Source organism: Moschus berezovskii, chromosome 13, assembly GCF_049115385.1.
Source record: "Moschus berezovskii isolate FMDL1 chromosome 13, NW_MosBer_1.0, whole genome shotgun sequence".
In the NCBI taxonomy this organism is placed as follows: Eukaryota; Metazoa; Chordata; class Mammalia; order Artiodactyla; family Moschidae; genus Moschus; species Moschus berezovskii.
Window position 1 is genome coordinate 56,697,765 of NC_142472.1, and position 10,073 is coordinate 56,707,837.

The 10,073-nt window shown below is 45.2% G+C and overlaps 1 long non-coding RNA gene across 1 annotated transcript; it reads left to right on the forward strand.

The window, feature by feature from the left end:
• The first annotated feature begins 1,303 nt into the window (after positions 1-1,303).
• On the forward strand, positions 1,304-6,980 carry LOC148775845 (uncharacterized). Its single transcript, XR_016038873.1, has 2 exons — positions 1,304-1,442; positions 4,528-6,980. It is a non-coding gene; the product is annotated as an uncharacterized LOC148775845 (long non-coding RNA).
• The last annotated feature ends 3,093 nt before the right edge of the window (positions 6,981-10,073 follow it).

Consider the following 10,073-nt stretch of genomic DNA (forward strand, 5'->3'; position numbering starts at 1 on the left):
ATGGAATAGGATGAAAATATCCAGTACTTTCAAGAATTTAGGAAAAAAGTCACCTTCATACTATGCTACTGGGAATTTAAAGGGGTAAAACCTGTTGTAGAATAATTCAGCATTATGTATCAAAATCCTTTTAAAAAGGCAAAGCATCTGACTCAGTTTCTAGCAATGAATTCTAGGCAATATTAGACAAGTTGCCAAAGATTTAAGTGCCAAAACATGGCAGTACCTTTTTTTTTTAATAATAGTGAGAAATAAGAAACAACTTAAAATACTGACAATAATTATAATATTGTCATTATAATTAACCCGTAAAAAGAAGGGTTCCAAATACCATGAATAGTTTGATGTAATTTTATTTAAGATAAATGAGTGTATATATTAATGAATACACACACACACAATGCTAGTCACTGTCTTAATTCTTTACATATAAAAACTCATTTAATCCTCACTATGGGTTTTCCAGGTGGCTCAGTGGGTAAAGAATCTGCCTGCAAATCAGGGGATGCAGGAGATGTGGGTTCAAACCCCGGGTGGAGAAGATCCCCGGGAGGAGGGCATGGCAACCCACTCCAGTATTCTTGCCTGGAGAATCCCATGGACAGAGGAGCCTGGTGGGATACAATTCACAGTATCGCAAACAGCTGGACATGAATGAAGTGACTGAGCACACACACACACATGCAGTCCTCAGTGCAACCCTGTCAAGTGGGTGCTTTAAAGAACTCTGCTTCACAAAAGAGGAAACTGAGGCAGAAAGAGGGAAGCACATGCCTGACGCCACACAGCTGGTGAGGGTAGAGCCTGCTTCCAGACCAGGACGTGTGGCCTCAGGGAGCCTGGTCTTAACTACCAGTGCAGCTACACTGGGTGAAAAAGTGTGTTTTACACGCTCCCTTTACACGGGAGAAAGGCATCACACACTGACCAGCTTTCAGTGCTTACCTCTGGATGGGGGAAATTCCAAACGGGAGACTTCTGTGTATTAATTTAAAAAATCAGATCAATGTCTTCTGATTTTTCTGCATTTAGCACACATCGCTTACTGGTAATGAATTACAAGTTTTTCAAAGCTGTGGAGTTGTCCAAAGTGATAAGGAAGTAGCCATTCTCCCCCTCCTTGGGCTGTTTTGGTAATTTACAGGATTAAGAAAGGGCGGCTCAGCTTTCCTAACCCCCGTCTCTGCTAAGCCCTTGATTGTAAAGCCTCCCAAAGACACAAAATATCTTGTGTTTTTTTTTTGTTTGTTAAGTTTCACTTCTTTCTGAACATCCTGTGCTGGGCCTTTTTTTTTTCTTCTAAAAGGATTACTGCACTAGGGCCCAGCATTCCAGAGGCCTGACGTTGGGACCGGCAGCTGGCTCCCTCTTCCCACTGCTGTCAGCCCGGCATTGCCAAGATCCTTATTATTTCTGCTCCGCATTTTCTCAGAATCCCAGAGGTGAGTGGTGAGAAGAAAATTCTCATTTTTTTGTAGTTGACTCAAATCATTTTGGCTCTTGAGATTGTAACAAATATCAAGGGACCTAGAAATAGCGTAGTGTTTCCCGGTATTAAATATTTTTAAAAGACAAAACAACCCCGGGGTTGTTTTCTCTAAATCTGTGTTGGCTTTATCAATGGGGAGGTGCGGCTGGCTGGATTCCTGTCTCCAGGGATGGAGATGACAGTTCTCCGGGGTGGGGCTTGTGCGCCCCTCCCCCACCCCACCCCTCCGCTCCCCCACCCGATTTCCCACCCCATGCCACCCCCCACCTCCCACCCCTGCTGCCCCGTGCCAAGGGCTCTCAGAAATGAGAAGGGGTTAAAGCGACTCCACCCTTTCATTTCTTCAGGTCTGGCTGGTTTAGTCACTTTCACGCAGGCAGAGTTTGCAAGGGGCCCGAACCAGGGTCTTAACCCAGGTCTACCCAAGTGCCAAGTCTGTGCCTTGACCATTCAGATCAGAGTCTAAGACTGGAGGTAACTATTGACTCTGTGGAGGCTGAAGGTCTGCTTCTCACTCACCCACCCTAGAAAGCACCAGGGCCAAGGGGCTCAAGCAGTGTTTATGGGATGAATGAACGACTCGGTGAATGAATGCGTGGACCGAACTACCAAAGAAGGTGAAAGTGGCCATGAAGTCAGATTACTTTTTTTTAATTTGAGAGAGGGGTTGGGGGGTTGAAGATCTGGGTTTGGGAACTAGCTTTTATTCTCTAGTGGTCTGGAGTCTTTTCCATGGCTGAGGGGTGGGGGGTGGGGGTAGCTCTGGCGAGATTGTGGGAGAGGTGGGGGGCAGAGAGTTGCCTCCAGGAGAGAGAGGTGCCCTGGTGAGGGGAACTCACTCCAGACCCCAGTCTGGACCCCAAGCAGGGACTGGCATGTGTTCTCTGTAAGGGGTCAGGCAGTAAATATTTTATTATTTTCTAAAAATAAATATTTCTTTTGAATTGAGGTAATGCTGGTTTGTAACATTACGTAAGCTGCATATGTACAGTATTATATTCCCACTTCAGATGTAAGTATTTTAGGCTTTGAATACTCAGAATTGGCTTGGTTCGAGGTCCCTGGAAGCAGGGAACAGGTCTTAGGCGTCTTTGCCTCCCAAGCACCTAGCCCAGGCAAGCCTTCAGTCAGCGTCTGTAGAATTGAGTCGGCCCTTTGTTCCCACACTTGGTTCTCATCAACACAGTACTCTTCTCCAGTCATCGCCCTTCCTCCAGCCTCTCTCCTGTGCTAGATGCTTCCGGCTGTTACAGCATCCTAACCCACATTTGCCTCATTGCCCACATCACTGAGTGCCCCACCAGCAATTAAAGAGGTTTTAACCAAAGCTCCAAAGAACGTAACGGGATGAACCAACTGGCCTGGGTAGGCTTGCCTGTGAACTCTGCTGTGGAAAGGGAATGTTTATTTGGGCAGACAGTGAACTCAGAGATGAACACAGTCAGAGCCCAGTGAGGTCAGCATACAGCGAAGGAGGTAAAATTTTCCATTCTGGTTCAGCCATGACTAAAGTTGACAAGAATCAGTGTAATAACTATGAGTTTGAACTGCTTTGCTTGAGTAAATCTCTTTGCAAATCTTAGCTTTTATTTTCCCGTATGTTCTTAGTTTAGCTCTCATAAGACTTCAACTGATACAATAGAAGAAAAAGTGATTCAAAGCATGTTCAGCATTTTTTTTGTCCATTTATTGAGCAAACTCTCAATAGTACGTATTCAGCGTCAGGTACCATTCTGAGAACTTTATGTATAATGACATGGCGCTGCCTTTCATTCACGTATTCATTCATTCAATAAAAATAAATTGGATGTGTTCTGTGAAACCACACTGTGCTAGGAATGAAAAAGTCATTGGATACAGTTTTTTGGGTTTTTTTCCTCTCTGTCTCTCATGGGTTTAGTGGAAGAGACAGACAAGGAAATCAATAGCACAATGCCTGGCGTAAGGGCACGCACAGTGGGTATCATTTGTCCTGGGGATGAGGAGGAAGCACATGTAACCTGCCCTGAGGAGGTGATGTTTAAGCCTGAGCTCAGCATTGAGGGAAAGCCAGCCTGTGCTCTGGGGAGCAGCAAGCCCAGCCCCACCAGCCTAGAGCAGGGGGCCCAGGCCTGAGGCTGAGGTGGGGTCTCAGTCTGCTCAGGATGCCCTACAAGATCCCATGGGCCGGGGGAGCTGAAACAACAGACATTGGTTTTTCCCACAATTCTTTAGTCCAAGGTCAAGGTGACAGCAGTTTAGTTACCTCCTGTGTTCTCTCTTGGGCTTATAGATGTTACCCTCTTGCTCTGTCCTCACACAGCCATCCTTCTGGGGGATACCAGTCCCATTGGATGGGGCCCCTCCCTAATGCAGGGGAAGCAACACAATTCATCTGAATGCCATAAGGTGGAGGGGGGATGGGGGCTGAGACCAGTGCGGCAGTTACTCAACCAGTCCAGGGGAGAGTGATGCAAAGTTAAGTGAACAACTGCAGCGGGCCTGGGGAGAAAGCAGGGGATTTCTGGGATTTGCATCAGAACCTGCAGGCGGAAGCAGCCAGTTGGCGGGGAGGACTGGGCAGAGGGACAGTGCAGGAGGGTGTGTGGGAAGGAAGGAAGCAAGAGGGTGGGATGACTCTGAAGTCTTGAACTGAAGGATGGTGATGCTTCCTGGAATGAGGAACAGGGGAGGAAGAGCAGGTCTGGAGCAGGGTGGAAGTAGATGAGTTAGAACTGCCAGTGGAAAACCACCAGGAGAGTTCAGCAAGGAGTTGGGGATGTTGGTCAGAGGATCTGAAAACGTGTCTGGTCTGGAACTAGAGATTCGAGAATCATCAGAGAAGTTGGGGCTAAGGATTTGGAGCCAGGGTTTGAACCAGGTCACCCAGGTAAAGAGAAGGTGGCCAGGGACAGAACCCTGGGACTCTGGAAAAGGAGTGGCCTGAGTAGTGGGAGGAAGACCAGCAGACGATGGGGAGCTGGCATGACCATCCGTGCTCTGCTAACAGATGCAGTGACAGCATCTCATGTGACTCTTACACAAGTCTCCTCTCACAGGCATAAAGCACACTCTTAAAGGGCACTTATTGAAGGCTGGGCACTGTTGAGAAGACTTGGCGGTAGTTCATCGAATCCTCACAAAGTCCCACCATTTACCCAGGAGGAAACTGGAGCAGAGAGGAGCCAGATGCTCAAGATCACATAGCAAGCTGGACAGGGAACTGGAATCCAGGTGATAAGGTGGCAACAGCTGAACTAGGAGTCACATGACTGTTCTGCCTCCTCCCGCCTTGCATGAATTTTAAGAATGAGGACGTCAAGCACCAGAGAGGTGAAGACGACACGGCCAATAAGGGTCAGCACTGAGTTTTAAACTAAAACCTTTGCACTATCTGCTGTCTGGGCAACTTTTTCACAAGCTAAGGGAGGGGAGAATTGCAGCAAAAGTGTTGTCTAGTGAGGTTAGGACAGAAAGCATCTGTTAGATTTGGCAGCATGGAGATCCCTGGGGAGTCAGGAAGGTCAGTTACAGTGGTGTGATGGGGGGGAGGTCTGGTGGTAAAGTCTTGAAGAGTGAATGGTAGGCAGGAGTTTAGATGGTCCTTTCAGGAAGTTTGACTAATGAGGGAAAGTGAGATAGGAGAGCAGCTAAAAAGAGAGAGAGAAAAATGCTCAAAAATTATTTTTTTGTTAAGAGGGGAAAACTTGCATGTCTTTGCATGCTGACAGGAAATCCAAGGATGGAGGTTATGCTGGTGGAGAAATGGCTTTCAGTCTGCTGTGAGTTTGGTTCATTGGAATCAAGGTCTCTGGGTCTGGATGACTTGAACCTCCAAACCTTAGGAACTGAGCCAGTGAGCCGGTGACATCACCCCAAAGGGAGCATATGGGGATGGCAAGATCTTGATTGGCTTGCTTGAACTGCAAATATAGCCACAGACTCACCCATGGGTTATTGTTCTGCTATGAACTGTCTTCTAAATTTGAATGATAACATCACATCAAAACTTATCTTCATTTGTAATCTAAGAACTACAAATATAGATAGCTGAGGTATCATACTCCTAGGACCAAGGATTTGAAACTATGAGAATTCACTGCTGGTGAGAAGATAATTGGGTACAATTCTTTTGGAAAACAATGGTACATGTTTCAAGAGCCTTGTGTATTGTCATATCACTTATCTCAATAATTCCATTTCTGAGAGTTTGGATTAAAAACTTAATGTGCAAGGATGTTCATTGCATTATTGTTTATAATAAGAAAAAACTGGAAATAACATGAGATTAATACCAGACCACCTGACCTGCCTCTTGAGAAACCTGTATGCAGGTCAGGAAGCAACAGTTAGAACTGGACATGGAACAACAGACTGGTTCCAAATAGGAAAAGGAGTACGTCAAGGTTGTATATTGTCACCCTGTTTATTTAACTTATATGCAGAGTACATCATGAGGAATGTTGGGCTGGAAGAGGCACCAGCTAGAATCAAGACTGCCGGGAGAAATATCAATAACCTCAAATATGCAGATGACACCACCCTTATGGCAGAAAGTGAAGAGGAACTCAAAAGCCTCTTGATGAAAGTGAAAGAGGAGAGTGAAAAGTTTGGCTTGAAGCTCAACATTCAGAAAACGAAGATCATGGCATCTGGTCCCATCACTTCATGGGAAATACATGTGGAAACAGTGTCAGATTTTATTTTTTTGGGCTCCAAAATCACTGCAGATGCTGATTGCAGCCAGGAAATTAAAAGATGCTTACTCCTTGGAAGGAAAGTTATGACCAACCTAGATAGTATATTAAAAAGCAGAGACATTACTTTGCCAACCAAGGTCCATCTAGTCAAGGCTATGGTTTTTCCCGTGGTCATGTATGGATGTGAGAGTTGGACTGTGAAGAAAGCTGATCACCGAAGAATTGATGCTTTTGAACTGTGGTGCTGGAGAAGACTCTTGCGAGTCCCTTGGACTGCACGGAGATCCAACCAGTCCATTCTAAAGGAGATCAATCCTGGGTGTTCATTGGAAGGACTGATGCTAAAGCTGAAACTCCAATACTTTGGCCACCTCATGTGACGAGTTGACTCACTGGAAAAGAGTTTGATGCTGGGAGGGATTTGGGGCAGGAGGAGAAGGGGACGACAGAGAATGAGATGGCTGGATGGCATCACCGACTCAATGGACATGAGTTTGAGTGAACTCCGGGAGTTGGTGATGGACAGGGAGGCCTGGCGTGCTGTGATTCATGTGGTCACAAAGAGTCGGACACGACTGAGCGACTGAACTGAACTGAACTGAAGAGCAAAAAATGTCAAGACAAACTATAATATATCCACTTGATGCAAAAAACAGTGGCTTAAAATAATACTTACAAAAAAATTTTTGAAACAGGATATATATATACATATAAATGGTCTTAAACAAGAAAAGCAGAATGAAAATTCTACCATATGAACACAACTGTGTAAACAAGCCAACAATATAAAAAGACTGAAGATATCTTTGCTAGACATGATTACGTTTGCCTGGTTAATATTTTTTAATGAAAAGGAAACAACACATGAAAAGATCTCTCTAACTCTCCACTAGTTAGCAATGTCTGGCATTACAATGAATGCTATTCTTTTCTGTTCACTTTTTCATGTCTTTCTCTGTCATTCTGGTAGTGCGTAAATTATCCATTAAGAAATGCAGGTGTTTTACTGAAAATGCATGAAACGAAGCCTCTAGATAACATATCAGGAAAGTCTCTTTAAAATATTTTTATTGTGTTCCACATCATTTTTCTGTTCAAAACAATATATACTCATTTGGAAAATACAAAAAATTGGCAAATCAGAGAATTATGGAAAAACAAAGAAAAATCTCATTGAATTCTTCTTTTCAGGTAATAAATATTGATATTTTACTGCAACACATTTTGATGGACTCCCTGGGCTGTAGCCTGCCAGGCTTCTCTGTCCATGGGATTTCCCAGGCAAGAATACTGGAGTGAGCACTGTTTCCTTCTCGAGGGGATGTTCCTGACCTAGGGATTGAACCCAGGTGTCCTGAATTGCAGGCAGATTCTTTACCACTGAGCCACCTGGGAAGCTGGGAGAGCTGCTATGTTCATTTTAACCAAGTGAATATAACTCTGACACAAAACACTTCACCTCTCAACAAAGCCAAACCATTTATAGAGAGTAAAAGTTTAAGGGTGATCAGTAGTATTGAACTTGGTCCATGTGGGGCTGGATGGAGCTCTGCCATAGACATGCACTCATTGACCTGATAATTGGGAAAGCGACTTTTGGAGCTATTATTGCTGTTGCTGCATCAGAGACCTGCTGTAAGCAAAAGAAATAACTAGGCTTCAGCAACAAGTCTGGACGTGGTGCCAGAAAATTAGCCGTGCTGATCCCTACGTTTCTCCATGACCTGAGGAAAGGGCCCTTGTCTATTTATTCACCTTGGAATCATCAGCAAACCACTGCCCCTGGATCAAAGCAGGTGCTCAACAAACATTTGTGGAAGTGAGCTAAAGGCTTGAGTTCAAACCCCTACCTTCTCACTTATTGGTAGATGTTCCCATCCACTTCTCCGCCTTTGATCCCTGTCTTTGAGCTAATGGCTTTCAGATTTCAATCATTAGCAATGTCTTCTCTCCAAAACTCCAGGTCCCCCTCACTGACTGCCTACTGGACTTGTCCAGGCGCGTGTTCCATACGTAGCCCAAAATAAGGATGTTTCCTCCTGGACTCATCAGTTATCATTTTTGTTCAGCTACCCAGTCGTGTCTGACTCTTTGCCACCCCATGGACTGCAGCACGCCAGGCCTCCCTGCCTGTCACCACCTCCCGAAGTTTGCCCGAGTACAGGTCCATTGCATCGGTGATGCCATCCAGCCATCTCATCCTCTGATGCCCTTTTCTCCTTCTGCCCTCATTCTTTCCCAGCATCAGGGACTTTTCCAATGAGATAGCTGTTTGCATTAGATGACCAAAATACTGGAGTTTCAGCTTCAGCATCAGTCCTTCCAAAGGCTATTCAGGGTTGATGTCCCTTAAAATTGACTGGTTTGATCTTCCTGCTGTCCAAGGGACTCTGAGGAGTCTTCTCTAGCATCACAGTTCGAAGGCATCAATTCTTCGGTGCTCCATCCTCTTTACTGTCCAGCTCTCACAACCGTACATACTCATCAGATTCCCTCTCAAACCTGCTCCTTCTCCCACAACCTCTGACTTCATTATTGTCATCACCCTCAAGTAACCTAAGTGAGAAACTAAAACATCTCTCTACTCCTTTGCCTCGCACTTTCGTCTTCTGTAGATTAGCTCATGAAATCCTGCTGACTCTAGTTAAAAAATGTCCCCAATTCATCCGGTCATTTCCATTTTCACAGCTGCTGTGTCAGACCTTCATTAAATCTTACCTAGACTACTGCATCAATCTCCTGGTCTCTTTGCCTCCAGTCTTCCTGTTTCAAAACCTCTTCTGTGTGGTCATAACTGGAGGCACCTATTTAAACTCAGGCATAATTATGCCACTTCCCTTCTTCAGAGCACTCAAAGGCTCCTCAGTACCATAAGAATCCTAACTCTTAGACAATTCAGACAACCTATTGCTATTTGGTTCCACCTTCCCTTTCTGGTCTCATCCCTTACAAAACTCACCTTCTCACCCTAAAATCCTGGAGGAGAAAATGGCAACCCACTTCAGTATTCTTGCCTGGAAATCCCCATGGACAGAGGAGCTGGGTGGGCTACAGTCCATGGGGTCACAAAAAGTCAGACACAACTTAATAACTGAATAACAAAAACAGCACCCTAAATAGGTGTCACTTTCTTTGGTCACACAATTTTCTACTTTTCCCCTAATTTCTCCTTTGCATAGGGTTGGCCCAGGATCTTCTAACTTCTTATTGATGATGCTCTGTTCCTGTATTCAGAGTCCAGCCCTTTGGTCACCTCCTCTCATAACCCTTCCTGGGACCTTGCCAGGTAGAATCAACCCCTCTCTTGATCTTGCCCTCATCCTTGGTCCATACATCTAGTACAGCTCTCGCCTTCATCAAGTCCTTTTTGTTTTTTTTTGGTGCCTGGTGGGCAGCAGTAACTACAGCAGTGTTTGGGGTGAGAATGAATGAACACCTGAGCAGGGTGTGGTGGGTCGACTCCTGGTGCCACCTCCCTGTCTGTGAAGACAACCCCAGGCTCTGGGTCTCACCTACAGCCTCAGCCTCCTCCATACCTACCTCCTGTGCAGTGATCCCCAGGCTTCACTCTGTGAAAGAAGGCCCTCAGGTGCTTGTTTCCCAGGCAGACGCCCCCTTCTCCTGCAGAAGACTGATTCAGTATCAATGCCTGCTGGACAAATTAGATTTGCTCAGGAAGACACAGCCATAAGGACAGATGATGGGGCAAAGGGACTCTTGTCTGGAGGAAGGAGTGAATGGAGCTTGTTTATATTCTGAGATTCAATGAGATGTGACAGAAAGACCTCATTTCACATGATTAACCCTATGCAGGGTCCTGGTGGAGGCACACAAAGACAAGTTAAAGATATTCTCTAAGTTCTACTCAAACTTTGGGAAATGGCTGAGAGTCAGTCCTAAATTAC